We start from the raw sequence: 14,605 nt of genomic DNA, 5'->3' as shown, positions 1-14,605 counted from the left end.
TATTGTTTCTTGCACGTTATACAGACAAAGCATACATAGTGTACATAGGGGAGAAGAAAAGGAGAGGGTGCAGAATGTAGTGTTACAGTCATAGCTAGGGTGTAGAGAAAGATCAACTTAATATAAGGTAGATCCATTCAAAGGTCTGATGGCAGCAGGGAAGAAGCTGTTCTCGAGTTGGTTGGCACATTACCTCATATTTGTATATTTTTCCTGACAGAAGTGGAAGAGTGTGTGTTTGAGGTTCATGGGGTCCTTGATTATGTTGGCTGCTTTTCCGAGGCAGTGGAAAGTGTAGATAGAGTCAATGGATGGGAGGCTGATTTGAGTGATGGACTGGGCTTCGTTCACAACCCTTTGTAGTTTCTTGTAGCCTTGGTCAGAGTAGGAGCCATATCAAGCTGTGATACATCTAGAAAGGATGCTTTCCATGGTGCATCTGCAAAGGTTGGTGAGAGTCATAGCAGACATGCTGAGTTTCCTTAGCCTCCTGAGAAAGTAGGAGCGTTGGTGAGCTTCCTTAACTACAGTGCTGATGTGGAGGGACCAGGACAGGTTTTTGGTGATCTGGACATCTAGAAACTTGAAGCTCTCAACCATTTCTTCTTCATCCCCTTTGATGTAGACAGGGGCATGTCTTCCACTATGCTTCCTGAAGTCGATGACATTGAAGGAGAGATTGTCATCGTATCAATTCATCAGATTCTCTACCTCTTTCCTGTACTCCATGTCATCATTCTTTGAGATCTGACCCACCTACAGTGCTGTCATCAGCAAACCTGAAAATGGAGTTGGAGTGGCATTTGGCCACACAGACAGAGTATAAGGAGCTGAGGACATAGCCTTGTGGGGCACTGGTGTTGAGGATAATCGTGGAGGTGGTGTTGTTGCCTATCCTTACTGATTGCAGTCTGTGGGTTAGGAAGTCTAGGATCCAGTCGCAGAGGGAGGAGTTGAGCCCTAGTCCACAGAGTTTGGAGATGAGTTTTGTAGGAATAATGGTGTTGAAGGCGGAGTTGCAGTCAATAATAGGAGTCTGGCATAAGTGTCTTTGTTTTCAGGTGTTCCAGGGTTGAGTGCAAGGCCAGGGAGATGGCATCTGCTGTGGACCTGTTGCAGCGATAGGCAAACTGTAGTGGATCCAGGCAGTCTGGGAGGCCGGAATTGATCGTGCTATGACTAGCCTTTTGAAGCACTTCATAATGATGGATGTCAGAGCCATCGGGCAATAGTCTTTAAGGCACGCTGCCTGGCTTTTCTTTGGTACAGTGATGATCATCTTTGTGAAGCAGTTAGGGACCTCGGATCAGTGCAAGGAGAGGCTAAAAATGTCTGCGAGTACCCCTGCCAGCTGGTCCGCACAGGATCTGAGTGCTCGTCCGGGTTCAAGTAACTGAAGAGAATTTCTACCCTCTTCCAAAGGCATTAACCCATTTTAATGGGATATGGTTATACAAGCCGTTATCTTCCAGTGGTACCTTACTCTTGTATCCAAAACTGACAAAAGTCAGACCAGCAGGTATTATTTAGCACGAAGCCTTAGGAAAAGTATAAAAGGTATCATACAGTTGGCCAAAGAAGGGAACTAAACATAGAGGTCTATTCAGTGTTTAGGAAGGACAGACAAAGGAAAATATGGTGGAGTTCCATTGTTGATTAAAGATATTGATATGATATTGAGGAAAGATATTAGCACAGACGATGTGGAAACTGTATGGGTCAAGTTAAGAAACACCAAAGGGCAAAAAACATTTGTTGGGGTGGTATACAGACCACCAAACCGTTGTGGTGATGTTGGGAATAGCATTAGACAGGAAATCAGAGATGCATATGTTAAAGGAGCATCTGTAATTATGGGTGACTTTAATCTGCATATAGATTGAGTGTGTCAAATTAGTCACAGTACAATAGGGGAGGAATTTCTGGAGTGTATATGGGATGGTTTTCTGGCCCAACAAGGGAACAGGCCATCTTGGACTGGGTATTGTGCAATGAGAAAGGATTAGTTGGCAATCTAGTTGAGAGAGAACCCTTGGGGATGAGTGACCATAATGTGATCGAATTCTTTGTCAAGGAGGATAATGATATAGTTGATTCTGAGACCAGGGTCCTGAATCTCAATAAAGGTAACTATGATGGAATGATCAATTGATTATGATGGACTGGGAAATATTACTGAAAGGAAAGACAGTGGACAGGCAATGGCAAGCATTTAAGGAACGAATAGGTGAACCCCAAAAGTTGTTTATTCCGGTTTGGCACAAGAGTGCTAAGGGAACTGTGGCTAAACCATAGCTTACAAGAGAAATTAGAGAGAGCATAAGATTCAAAGAAGCAGCATACCACTTGACAAGAAAAAGCAATAGACCGGAGGATTGGGGGTAGTTTAAAATTAAGCAAAGGAGGATCAAGGGATCGATTAAGAAGGGAAAAATAGAGTATGAAAGTAAGCTAGTGGGGAACATAAAAATTGACTGTAAAAGTTTTTCTATGTAAAGATGAAAAGATTGACAAATGTAGGCCCCTTACAGTCAGAAATGGGGGAATTTATAATGGGGACCAAAGAAATGGATGAGGAACTAAATTCGTACTTTACATCTGTCTTCACAAAGGAAGACATGAATGATGTACCAGAAGTTTCTGGGATAAACAAGTTTTATTGAGAAGCTGAAGGAAATCAGAAGTGGTAGAGAATGGTTTTGGGGAAATGGATGGGATTAAAGATGGATAAATCTCCAGGGCCTGAGAATCTTCATCCCAGAGTACATAGGGAAGTGGGCCTGGAAACAATGGATCCATTGGTGGTCATTTTCCAAAATTCTTTGGACTCTAGACTGCTTCCCACAGATTGGAGGGTAGCTAATGGGAGCCCACTATTCGGAAAGGGAGGTAGAGAGAAAACAGGGAATTAGAGACCAGTTAGCCTAACGTAGGTACTGGGGAAGTTGCTAGAGTCCATTAGCAAGGATTTCATAGCTCAGTATTTGGAAAGCAGTAGTATAGATAATCAGACAAAATCAGTCCAAAGATGTGCGGGTTAGGTTGATTGGCCATGCTAAAATTGCCCCTTAGTGTCCTGAGATGAGTAGGTTAGAGGGATTAGCGGGTAAAATATGTAAGGATATGGGGGTAGGGCCTGGGCGAAATTGTGGTTGGTGCAGACTTGATGGGCCGAATGGCCTCTTTCTGCACTGTAGGGATTCTATGAATTAGCATGGATTGACAAATGGGAAATCGTGTTTGGCAATTCTTTGAGGATGTAACTAGTAGAGTCTACCAAAGAGAACCGGTGGGTGTGATTATTTAGACTTTCAGAAGGCTTTCGACAAGATCTCATATAGAAGACTACTATATAAAGTTAGAGCGTATAGGATGGCAGGTAGTGTCTTGAGATAGATAAAAAGCTGGTTAGCAGATAGGAAGCAAAGAGTTGGCATAAATCTGTATCTTTCTTGGCAAGTAGTGACTAGTGGGGTACCGCAGGGATCTGTGCTAGGAGCCCAACTGTTCACATTATATATTAATGATTTGTAAGAGGGAACTAAACGTATTATCTCCAAATTTGCAGATGATACAAAGTTGGGCAGGAGGGTGAGCTGCGAGGAGGATGCAGAGATGCTTCAACTTGATTTGGACAGGCTGAGTGAATGGGCATATGCATGACAGATACAATATAGCGTGGACAAATGTGACGTTATCCACTTCGGTAACAATAGGTAGGCAGATTATTATGGGTTTAGTGGGTTTAAATGATGCCAAGCCTAGGAAACAAAGTTCTGTATGTTTTCTGGTCATCAGACAAAAGATGAACTTATATGTGCAAAACAAAGGAACATATAGCAGCACTAAACATTCATATTCCTTAATGATATTCTGCAATATCTCAAATAATACCAGATCAAAAGTTATACTTTTTAAAAAAGTGCCCCAAATTTTAAACTTTGCATTCTTTCAAAACATTGCACTAACTTGTCCAGCTGTTTTTTTTGAAAAAGTTGTGGATTTTCTACTAAATAAAAATAACATCTGGTACTTTCCCAGTAAGTGCCTTCAGCTACCATTTTAGTCTTAGAAAATCTACATAAGCCACAGAAAGTGCATAGGTTTCTCCCCAAGTGATACTGAAATTGACAAGTGCAGCAAAATCAAGATGACTGTTCAAGGCTCGGGACACTGATAATTATCATCACTTTTTGTACTAACATGTTAATCAGTCAGAAGAAGGTGCTTAAACAAAAGCAAACATTAATACTCAAGATTACAGAATGATTTTTCATGGAACACCTCGAAGAGTAAATTCTTAGGATCACAGGAACACAAGTAGGCCATTTAGGAACATGAAAAGGCCATTCAACACCTCGAACCGGCCCACCATATCAGAGATCATTTGTACTGCAATGCCATTTACCTGCCTTTGTTCCCTTTGTGATTCCTAATTGGACTACCAAATAGTACAAATATAAGATTATGCCTCCTTGTCCTTGCCAACCCTATTATAGGAAACATCTACATATTTTCCGGTCCCCGGATGGTCGTGCCATAAACCTATCCAGTAAGATATACTATCGGACGTTTGGCGGTCCCAATGCAAGGACAATACGGAAATTGCCCAGAAAGTTTAAACTTCTGATTGGCAATTTTCCTCCATATGGAACCCTCTGAGAAAGTCGGAGACATTGTTGGAGGGTTCTGACTCACTTACTTGGATAGATACCCAGGAAATGCTGGATGGGAAAAAATCCAACTAACAGGTAACTGTACAACTCCCACTCCCCTGACCTAGAGGCCCTGAAACCAGACCACCCTACTCACCCTGCCAGCCACCTTATCCAATTACCTCACTACTTAAATATCTCAAAGCTTTTCAGTGTACATGTGAATGAAGACTCACCAAAATACAGCAGCTAGAACCATAAGGAGAGGATGTGGCTTCACTTCCCCCAAAGATCCTGCCCCTCAAGGACAGACCCTGAGATCAGCTACGCTCCACATTTCTGAAGAGGCCCAGTTCGGAAGTGTAGGTCTGAAATAAGAACAGAGTGGCAATCCAATGGTGATCGCCATCCCTCGGAAGATTCAGCCTACTTACCTTAATAAACACTTCTTGTTTTTAAAACCTCAATCAGATCATCGTTCGATCTTCTAGACTCAAGAGATTGTAAGTCAAATTTATGCAAACTATTATAATTTAATAGCTCTGCATCCTAGAGTACTTAAAGAAGTGGCCCTAGAAATAGTGGATGCATTGGAGATCATTTTCCAGCATTCTATAGACTCTGGAAGAGTTCCAATGGATTAGAGGGTAGCTAATGTAACCCCACTTTTTAAAGAAGTAGGGAGAGAAAACAGGAATTATAGACCGGTTAGCCTGACATCAGTGCTGGGGAAAATGCTGGAGTCAATTATTAAGGATGTAATAACTGAGCATTTGGAAAACGGTGACAGGATCGGTCCAAGTCAGCATGGATTCACTAAAGGGAAATCATGCTTCACAAATCTGGAATATTTTGAGGATGTGACCAGTAGAGTGGACAGGGTAAACTAGTGGATGCTGTGTATCTGGACTTAAAAGGTTTTTGACAAGATCCCACACAAGAGATTAGTGAGCAAAATTAAAGCTCATGGTACTGGGGGTAATTTATTGACGTGGATAGAGAACTGATTGGCAGACAGGAAGCAGAGAGTGGGAATAAATGGGTCCTTTTCAGAGTGGCAGGCAGTGACTAATGGGGTACCGCAAGGTTCAGTGCTGGGTCCCCAGCTGTTCACAATATACATTAATGATTTGGACGAAGGAATTGAATGCAATATCTCCAAATTTGCAGGTGACCATGTGTGGAGTGTGCAGTGAGGAGGATGCCAAGAGGCTGCAGGCTGATTGAGTGGGCAAATACAATATACTGTGGATAAATGTGAGCTTATCCACTTTGGTGGCAAAAACAGGAAGGAAGATTATCTGAATGGTGGCAGTTTAGGAAAAGGGGAAGTACAACATGACCGAGGTGTCATGGTGGAACAGTCGCTGAAGGTTGGCATGCAGGTCCAGTAGGCGGTAAGGAAAGCTAATTGCATGCTGGCCTTCATAGCAAGAGGATTTGAGTATAGGAGTAGGGATGTCGTGCTGCAGTTATACAGGTGAGACCACACCTTGAGTAGTGTGTGCAGTTTTGGTCTCCTAGTTTGAGGAAGAACATTCTTGCTATTGAGGGAGCCCAGTGAAGTTTTACTAGACTGATTCCCGGAATGGCAGGACAGGCATATGAAGATTGGATCAACTGGGCTTGTACTCACTGGAATTAAGAAGAATGAGAGGGGATCTCATTGAAACATATAAAATCCTGATGGGACTGGACAGGCTAGATACGGGAAGAATGTTCCTGATGTTGGGGAAGTCCAGAACTAGGAGTCACAGTCGAAGAAAAGGGATAAGCCATTCAGGACTGAGGTGAGGAAGAAGTTCTTCACCCAGAGTTGTGAACCTGTGAAATTCTCTATCACAGAAAGTTGTTGGGTCCAGTGCGTTAGATATGTTCAATACAGAGCTGGATGTGGCCCTTGTGGCTAAAGGGATTCAAGGGGTATGGAGAGAAAGTGGGAGTGGGATACTGAAAATGCATGATCATATTGAGTAGTGGTGCTGGCTCAAAGGGCCGAATAGCCTACTCCTGCACCTATTTTCTATATTTCTATGTTTAACATCCAAGCCCTGGTATCATTCTGATGAATTTCCATGGTGTCCCTTCCATAGACAATATGCTTTTCCTGAGGTGCAGTGCCCAGAACTAAACATAGTGCTCAAGATGGCCTCTGATCCTTCACTTTCAGTCCCTTTGTATACTTCCCAGTACTCTCCTAGAGTGCCACAGGAAGTGATGAGAATCTCGCCTGCCATCTCCATATAATGCTTCATCACATAACAAACAGCTTTAATACATAGGCAAATGCAGCGGCTGAGTTTCAGTACTGTCCTCCAAATCGCAATGAGGTGGATGAGCAGTTATTCTTTCTGGTAATGACACCAGGAAATTTCACCGGCATCTCCAATCCTGACTTTCTAGACATTTTGGTTTGTTTCACGATCTCCATCTTCAACATTTTATCGAGTTCCTAGCTCTCTTACTGCTACATTTTTGATTCTTTCATGGGATGTGGGTATTACTGACTGTGCTAGCATTTATTACCCATCCCCAATTGCCCTCGAGGGGGCAGTTAAGAGTCAACCACAATCACATGCAGGCCAGACCAGGTAAGGACGGCAGATTTTCTTCTCTAAGGGCATTAGTGAATCAGGTGAGCTTTTACGACAATCGATAACAGTTTCATGATCATCACTAGACTTTTAATCCCAGATGTTTTGTTGAATTCAAATTTCACGGTTTGCTGTGGTGGGATTTGAATCCATGTCCCTGGACCATTATTCTGGGTCTCTGGATTACTAGTCCAACGACGATATCACTACACCACTGCCTCCCCAGCACTGCTCTCCTGGGGAAATACTTGCAGTCTTAAAATCCATAATATCCATAAGCTTGCATGCAGCTGGGATCCGAAGGCCCTGCCTGACCAATTCAGACCTCTTAGATCATTTCCAGTTGGATCATCATTCTCCCTCTTGGTCAATGCTGCTTACTGTCATATCATAGGTGAGTGATCTGAAGCTCTGGAATACAAAAACTTGACCTCTGGGAATCAGTATATCTGCCAGAGGGCTCTTTAATGGTTTTAGTTTCTATCCTTTTTTATATCTAACACAAATGTCTGAATTTTAAGTTTCTATTTACTTGCTACTGTTCCACAGATCCTTCACTCAAGCAACAAGAATTGCATTTATATTTTCTAGCACCTCTTCATAATTCTTAGCACTTCACAAATTATCCAAGAATTGGTCATTTATGTATCATTGCTGTTTGTGGACACTGTTGTTTGTAGGCAGTGGCTTAATGGCATTATCACTAGATTCGTAATCCAGAGACCCAGGGTAATGCTCTGGGGAACCAGGTTGAAATCCCACCATGGCAGATGGTGAAATCTGAATTCAATAAAAATCTGGAATTAAAAATCTAATGATGACTATGAAACCATTGTCAATTGTTGTAAAAACCCACCTGGTTCATTAATGTCCTTTAGGGAAGGAAATCTGCCACCCCTGCGTGGTCTGGCCTGCATGTGACTCCAGACCCATAGCAATGTGGTTGACTCTCAAATGCCCTCAGGGATGGGCAATAAATGCTGGCCCGACCAACAATGCCCATATCCCATGAATGAATAATTTGAAAAAAACGGTTGCACACTTCCTACAACATTGACAATACTTCAGGAAAAATATTAGATTAACTGTAAAGTACTTTGGAACATACTGAAGCTATGAAAGACACTAAATAGATGCAAATTATTTCTTACACAAAACTGCTATATTCATACAGGGTTCTTCCACTTTACTACAGGCTTACTATTTTTAAGTGGCAGAAGCTAAATGAGTGAAATGAGTTCCAGAATCACTTCAAAAAGTCTGAGTCTTGCTGCGCACTTTGGGTGTACATGAACAGAAACCATTTCTTCTTTGTATGTTAGTCTCACTTTTATTCCCCATGTAAAGTGATAGCTCACTGACAGAAACCAGATCTTGTTGAATGACTCAATGAAACCTCAACCCAATGCTATTTTTGCGATTTCTTGATATTTTAAAAGTACAGGGTTTTTGCTTTTTCCATGCACTATAAAGTCACATCTCATTAAAAACACACTTCACTGCTATAAGCCCACAGATTCCCAAACTACAGTTAAAACTTCAAAATTAATCAATCAATCTCTCCTCTAATATTGGTTAATTAATAATAATTACACTCACTGAAATTAACAGGATGAAGGAAAGAAACTGGGGGGCTTAAAGGACATTTCAAAGATAGGTGTTTAGTCTGCTATCCTCCCAGTAAAACAATTCAACAGTCAACAGTGCCATGCCCCATAATTGGGGAAACTGGATTGGAGGAGTGTCACAAAGGAATCATTTCCATTTATTCTGTGGCCACTGGGCACCCAGTGCTAAATGGTGGCACTACATGAGGTCATGTGATGCGAGCACAGGAGTGACTGTGTTTTCACAAGCTCTGATGCTGCTCATCTTTTAATACTTTCTTTTATCCTAATGCATGACCTGTAATTAGTAAATCCTGATTTTTTTGGGGAAAATCCTGATTAACTTTTTTGATTGCAGGAAACCAAATTATGTCAAAGAAATCCTTATTTGAGAGATGCAGTCAGAACGGACTTGGGTGAGGCCTGGTTCACAGTGGCAGCGTAGGTGGTGAGCAGGTCCATGCTCAGGAGGTACAGTTGGCACCAAAGTGAAGACCGTTTTTATGAATAAAAATGTGGAAGACGTAGTCTGCTCTCCGATACAGACTGAGTGCTCAACACAACGAACTGAGATTCCTATAAAGAATGAATGATGGAGGTGATAATTCTCTCAGTTGAGGAGGTTTCCTCAGTGAAGGTTCACCTACAGTCCTTGGAAATCCGGCTGTATGGTGTCTCAGCTGATTTTAAGAACTGGCTTCCATGCTTACACAATCTTGATTTGAGGGCTGAGCATCTGGAGTTCGATGCAGCACATTTCACCCGGCTTTCAAGGCTGAGACCTGGGCCACCAGTCTTGTGCTGTCTTGACCTCAATTCTCGTCGAGAGGGATTGGAGGCGGCTGATCACGACAGACATTCCCTGCCTGCAGGGGCCTGGGCTCATGCTTATCTGGGCTCTGGGATGACAGCATGGAGGTGGTGTGGATACTTTGGTGAAATTCTGGATGATTCCTGGATATTCTTCAACGATCCGTTTATGGCTTCAGGTCTTGTCTAACTCCATGGGTGGCTTATAATTGTGCAGTTCATTTTAATCCTGAACTGCGTTCCCTTGTGACTTTACTCTCGATCATGTTCCTTTTAACCTAATACAGGCATGTGTCCAGCACAGAGGCTTGGAATTTTTTTTTCTTTTGCCTGTTATCCTGTAAATTCGGCATCACTATCTTTTAAATCCCTGCTGATGGCTCTTCCACCGGTGTGCTCCAGCAATGTGAGGGGGAAAGGGGCCTCGGTTCTCAGCTGGGGCCCTCTTCTTTCTTTCTCATCAGATAGTGCACCGAGTGGGTTTTATGTCTTAAAGGTTGTGCGATACATATTTAATTGTTTGTGTGCTGTCATCCTTGCATTTGCACAGAAGGCATATAATCTTTTGTGGTACCCTTCACTTTAGTTATAGTAAAGATGAATAGCGCCACAGCAGGGTATTGGGTGGACGAATAGATGTAGAGGTGGTTGATATGGCCACTAGTCCTCATTTTAGTGAAAGCCCCAACCCCCCGGCCATTACAACTATTGGTATTATGTTTTTTTTTGTTTTTTGTTAGTTATCCTGGTTCCAAGAAATCCTGTGCTTATCCTATGGTGGTGTGGGCAGATTAAACATCGGGAGTGACTGGACTTCTTTTCCCTGCCATTGGCACTTCTGGTTGATGGGAATGTAGGAGGTGGTGTGTGGTGGTGCACGCTTGAGCACAGTTGATGGGTCTTTTTGAGTTGAGTATATTAGGACTGGTTTTCAGAGGTTACTTGAATGGGTAGGCAGAGTTGAGAGCTGTCAGGTTACTTGTTTGGGAGGGGTGTCTTCTTGGTATGGAGGTCCTCTTTGCAGAGGGCGAGGACTGCATTTAGGGGTATCACCGGTCTCGATGGTACCTTCCAGTGCATCTTGTTCTGCCGCTCCGTGAAAGGGGATGTTATGTTTCTGTGGCCTTATCCTGTTGTCTTAATTCCCCAAACTCTGTTGTCCTTTCAATATCCATACAAAAGGAGGCACTGACTGCAATGGCAGGGATGATGATGTTTGATTCCTTGAATTATTTGTATTGATCTTTGCTGGTCTTCTCCATGTATATTTGTGAAATGATGATCATTCTGTACTGTGCTGAATCCTGGGAATTTGTCCCATATTCTACTGAATATAAAGTTGAAATTCTCAATAAAAACATTTTTAAAAAATGATGGCACCACAGTTAATGCTGCTTCATATCAAATCTAGGAGTCGTTGAGTTTCAGCAGGCTATCAGATTGAGAAGATGGTTAAAGCCAAGGCTAATCCTGCCCTTATCTAATAAATCACAAATGCTCACTTCCCGCTGCCTCAGAAAAGCAGCCAGTATAACTAAGGACCCCATGCACCCTGGACATACTCTCTCCCACCTTCTTCCATCGGGAAAAACATACAAAAATCTGAAAACACCTACCAAACGACTCAAGAACAGCTTCTTCCCTGCTGCCATCAGACTTTTGAATGGACCTACCTCGCATTAAGTTGATCTTTCTCTACACCCTAGCAGTGACTGTAACACTACATTCTGCACTCTCTCCTTTCCTTCTCTATGTACGGTATGCATTGTCTGTATAGTGCACAAGAAACATTACTTTTCACTGTACACCAATACATGTGACAATAATAAATCAAATCACTTGTTCAGCAGTGATTCATCAGGAGTGAGGGAACCTTAGCAGATTCCCACCCTCTCTTTACTGAGGCAACTGTGGCACCCCTATTTGTGGGTCTACATGACAGAAGATAGAACATAGAACATTACAGCGCAGTACAGGCCCTTCGGCCCTCGATGTTGCGCCGACCAGTGGTACCAATCTAAAGCCCCTCTAATCTACACTATTATAGAACATATGAGAACATTGAGATATCTCAATGCTGACCAAGGATCAAAACAGCCTCTCTGATACAAGTATTATGTAATCTCTCTAAATTGCTGCAATTACACTGCAAGAAATTACAGGTCTGGTTGTTGCAGGAGTGCAGTACCCAACAAGTCTTAAACGAAATACCAATATTTAGAATCTATACAGAGCAACATTAACTGTGGTGACCATATTGCATAAATAGCTACGGAATACAAAGAAAGGTAAACCATGCAACTTATGAAGCTATGCTTTATAAAAAAAACTACGAATTTGCTGACAGGAAACCACAAACTGAATTTTTAAATAGAATAAAGCCACATTCCACTGACCTGAAATCACAGTCAAAGGTGTCTAAACATTTGCATCACTGCACCTTCCACAATCCAAGCCACTGAAATGCAGAGAAACGGTCTATAAAACCTTACCAGGAACAATTGCTTTGAAGTAGTACGAATAGGGCTCATCTCCTACCCTATTTGCAAAGCCTCCAGACAATCACCTGGGTACTCAACTGAATAGAGACAAACCATTAGATGTAATCACTTGGACAATTGAACCACGTAAGCCAGGTGAGTGGAATCCACCAACCCCCATGACCATATTTGAGTCACTGAGCAGCTGGAAGGGGTCAGGTGACAAGCCAGGTAACCGGTGTGTGTTTAAGCACTTTTGTTTTGTGAGACCAATGCACAAGCAAATGGGATGCTAAAAATGCAGGACCTTAAGTGGGTTCCCCCTCCTTGTCGCTCCATCCAGCATGAAAGTTTTGGATCCTGTCTGCTGATTTTGACTATCCGGGTGTTACAGGCAGAGTCCTTTTTAAAGAACACAACCCAGCAGCTACTGTTTTCAGAAGACCAGTTAAATCATCCACTATACATTTAAGTCATCTCAATGCCAAACCCAGAGAGACCAGAGTTTAACCTGAAGCCAGTCAAGGCACCAACCTGCCAGAACTGTAAACCCTTTAACTTTACTGGAGTTTAAATTGCTTAATCTACCTTCCCACAGTGAGAGAACACAAACATTATTCTTCTTCTTAGACCAGGTTAAGTATAATAAATGCTACTCTCGTTTCTTTAACCTCAAGAAAACATGTCTGTTTATATCTTTCATAGTCTTAGCATGTAAACAGTTAAACACTCACTGAATTTGCAAGCATGTCATTTTAAAGAAATCTGCTGTGGTCAAATAAGGTGGTGTGAAAGAGGGGATCTGCCACCTACCTCTCCTCAGCTGGTTGAAACAAACTCTATAAAAAGCTACTCTCAGTGATTGATGGTCCAATTGTATTCCATCAGGCAGTGAAGCATCATGAGATAAAAGTGGAATAGACCAATTCAAATAGGAAAGAAACACTGCTCAAATAGGTCGTGTTATCCTAGTCTCAGAAAGATTCACTGTCTTTATTATAATACCTCAGTTATTCTCACCCTGCTTCAAGAAATGCAACACCAAAAGAAAGGAATTAAACAGATCAGCAAGAGTGTGCGGCAAGGAGAAAGGAGGTCAGTGAGGCTGCAAAGGACCTTGCAAGTTAATCAATTACAACCAAGCAGTCTGCTCAACCTCATTACCAAATTTTGCACTAGGGCAGAAAATGAAGGAATCCATTTAATTTCCAGCTTTATATATATTTTTCCTTCCACTTGTCATTTCCTAAAGATAGAAACTCTCAAAACTTCCAAGATAACTGCAGGTGTAATCAATAAGCCAATCTTCATTTACCACCCAAAAACGAACGCAGCGCCTATTTTCTTAAATCTCAGTACTTCTCATCTCCACTCGCCTACCTCAAAATTCATCTGAAGTGAATCACAAATGTTCACAGCACAGAATGAGACCAAATGGTCCACAATGTCTGTGCTGGCTGTTTGTTGGAGCAAATCAATACTCATCCCACTGTCTTGCTCTCCCCAAAGTCCTGTATTAATTCCAAATTAATCCCACTGCTCGGTTCAACCAATGTTTTTTTAAAAGATGCAATTTTTTCAGCCTCCCATGTTTTATTAACCCACTGTGCATAATAAACTTCTCCTGATCGCTCTAATTTTTAAACGTGGAGTAACAATGAGATTGGCCAGTTCTCCATCAGAGGCTGCACTTCAGTTTAGGAGGTTAAACTACATTTGGTCAGTACTAAAAGAATTTTACCATGAATTTGACCTGTACTGCAGTTTACTTTGAAAGTGGAAAAGTGGGTTGTGGGGATGAGGCTGAGCAGTGATATTCGAAAGTCATAGCTCTCAGCAATAAATTAAAACAGAAAAAATTAAGATAATTACAGCAGTTGAAAACTAGTTTAATGGTACATTTGGTAACAATACTATGAATGCAACACTTCTCTCAAGATTGTGTCCAGACTAGGAACACACCGCCAGCAACTTTCCATAAAAACTCTCAAAACAGAGAGCAGTTTGTGTAGAGTGTTCAGTTCTGATGAATCCATAAAACAAAGAAGAACGAACTGTACAGCACAGGAACTGGCCCTTCGGCCCATCAAGCCTGTGCCAATCACACTGCCCTATCTAGACCAATCGCCTGTATCCCTCTATTCCCCACCTGTTCATGTGTCTATCCAGATGAGTCTTAAACGTCACTAATGTGTCTGCCTCAACCACCTCACTCGGCAGTGCATTCCAGGCCCCCACCACCCTCTGTGTAAAAACAACTTCTCCTGCACATCTCCACTGAACCTTTCCCCCCTCACCTTGAACTTGTGCCCCCTTGTAATTGTCATTTCTGCCCTGAGAAAAAGCTTCCAATTGTTCACCTTATCTATGCCCCTCATAATTTTATAAACTTCTATCAGGTCACCCCTCAGCCTCCATCTTTCCAGGGAGAACAATTCAATCATTCAATCTCTGCTCAT

At 42.1% G+C, this 14,605-nt stretch overlaps 1 protein-coding gene across 1 annotated transcript in view; it reads right to left on the bottom strand.

Annotated features, from left to right (window-relative positions):
* LOC144510662 (3-phosphoinositide-dependent protein kinase 1-like) overlaps window positions 1-14,605 on the bottom strand; it is a 94,363-nt gene that overhangs the window by 28,929 nt on the left and 50,829 nt on the right. The window lies entirely within an intron of this gene.

Source organism: Mustelus asterias, chromosome 23 (genome assembly GCF_964213995.1).
Source record: "Mustelus asterias chromosome 23, sMusAst1.hap1.1, whole genome shotgun sequence".
NCBI classification, from domain to species: domain Eukaryota; kingdom Metazoa; phylum Chordata; class Chondrichthyes; order Carcharhiniformes; family Triakidae; genus Mustelus; species Mustelus asterias.
Note: the sequence above shows the minus strand (reverse complement) of the source record. Positions and strands in the feature narration are given on the sequence as shown.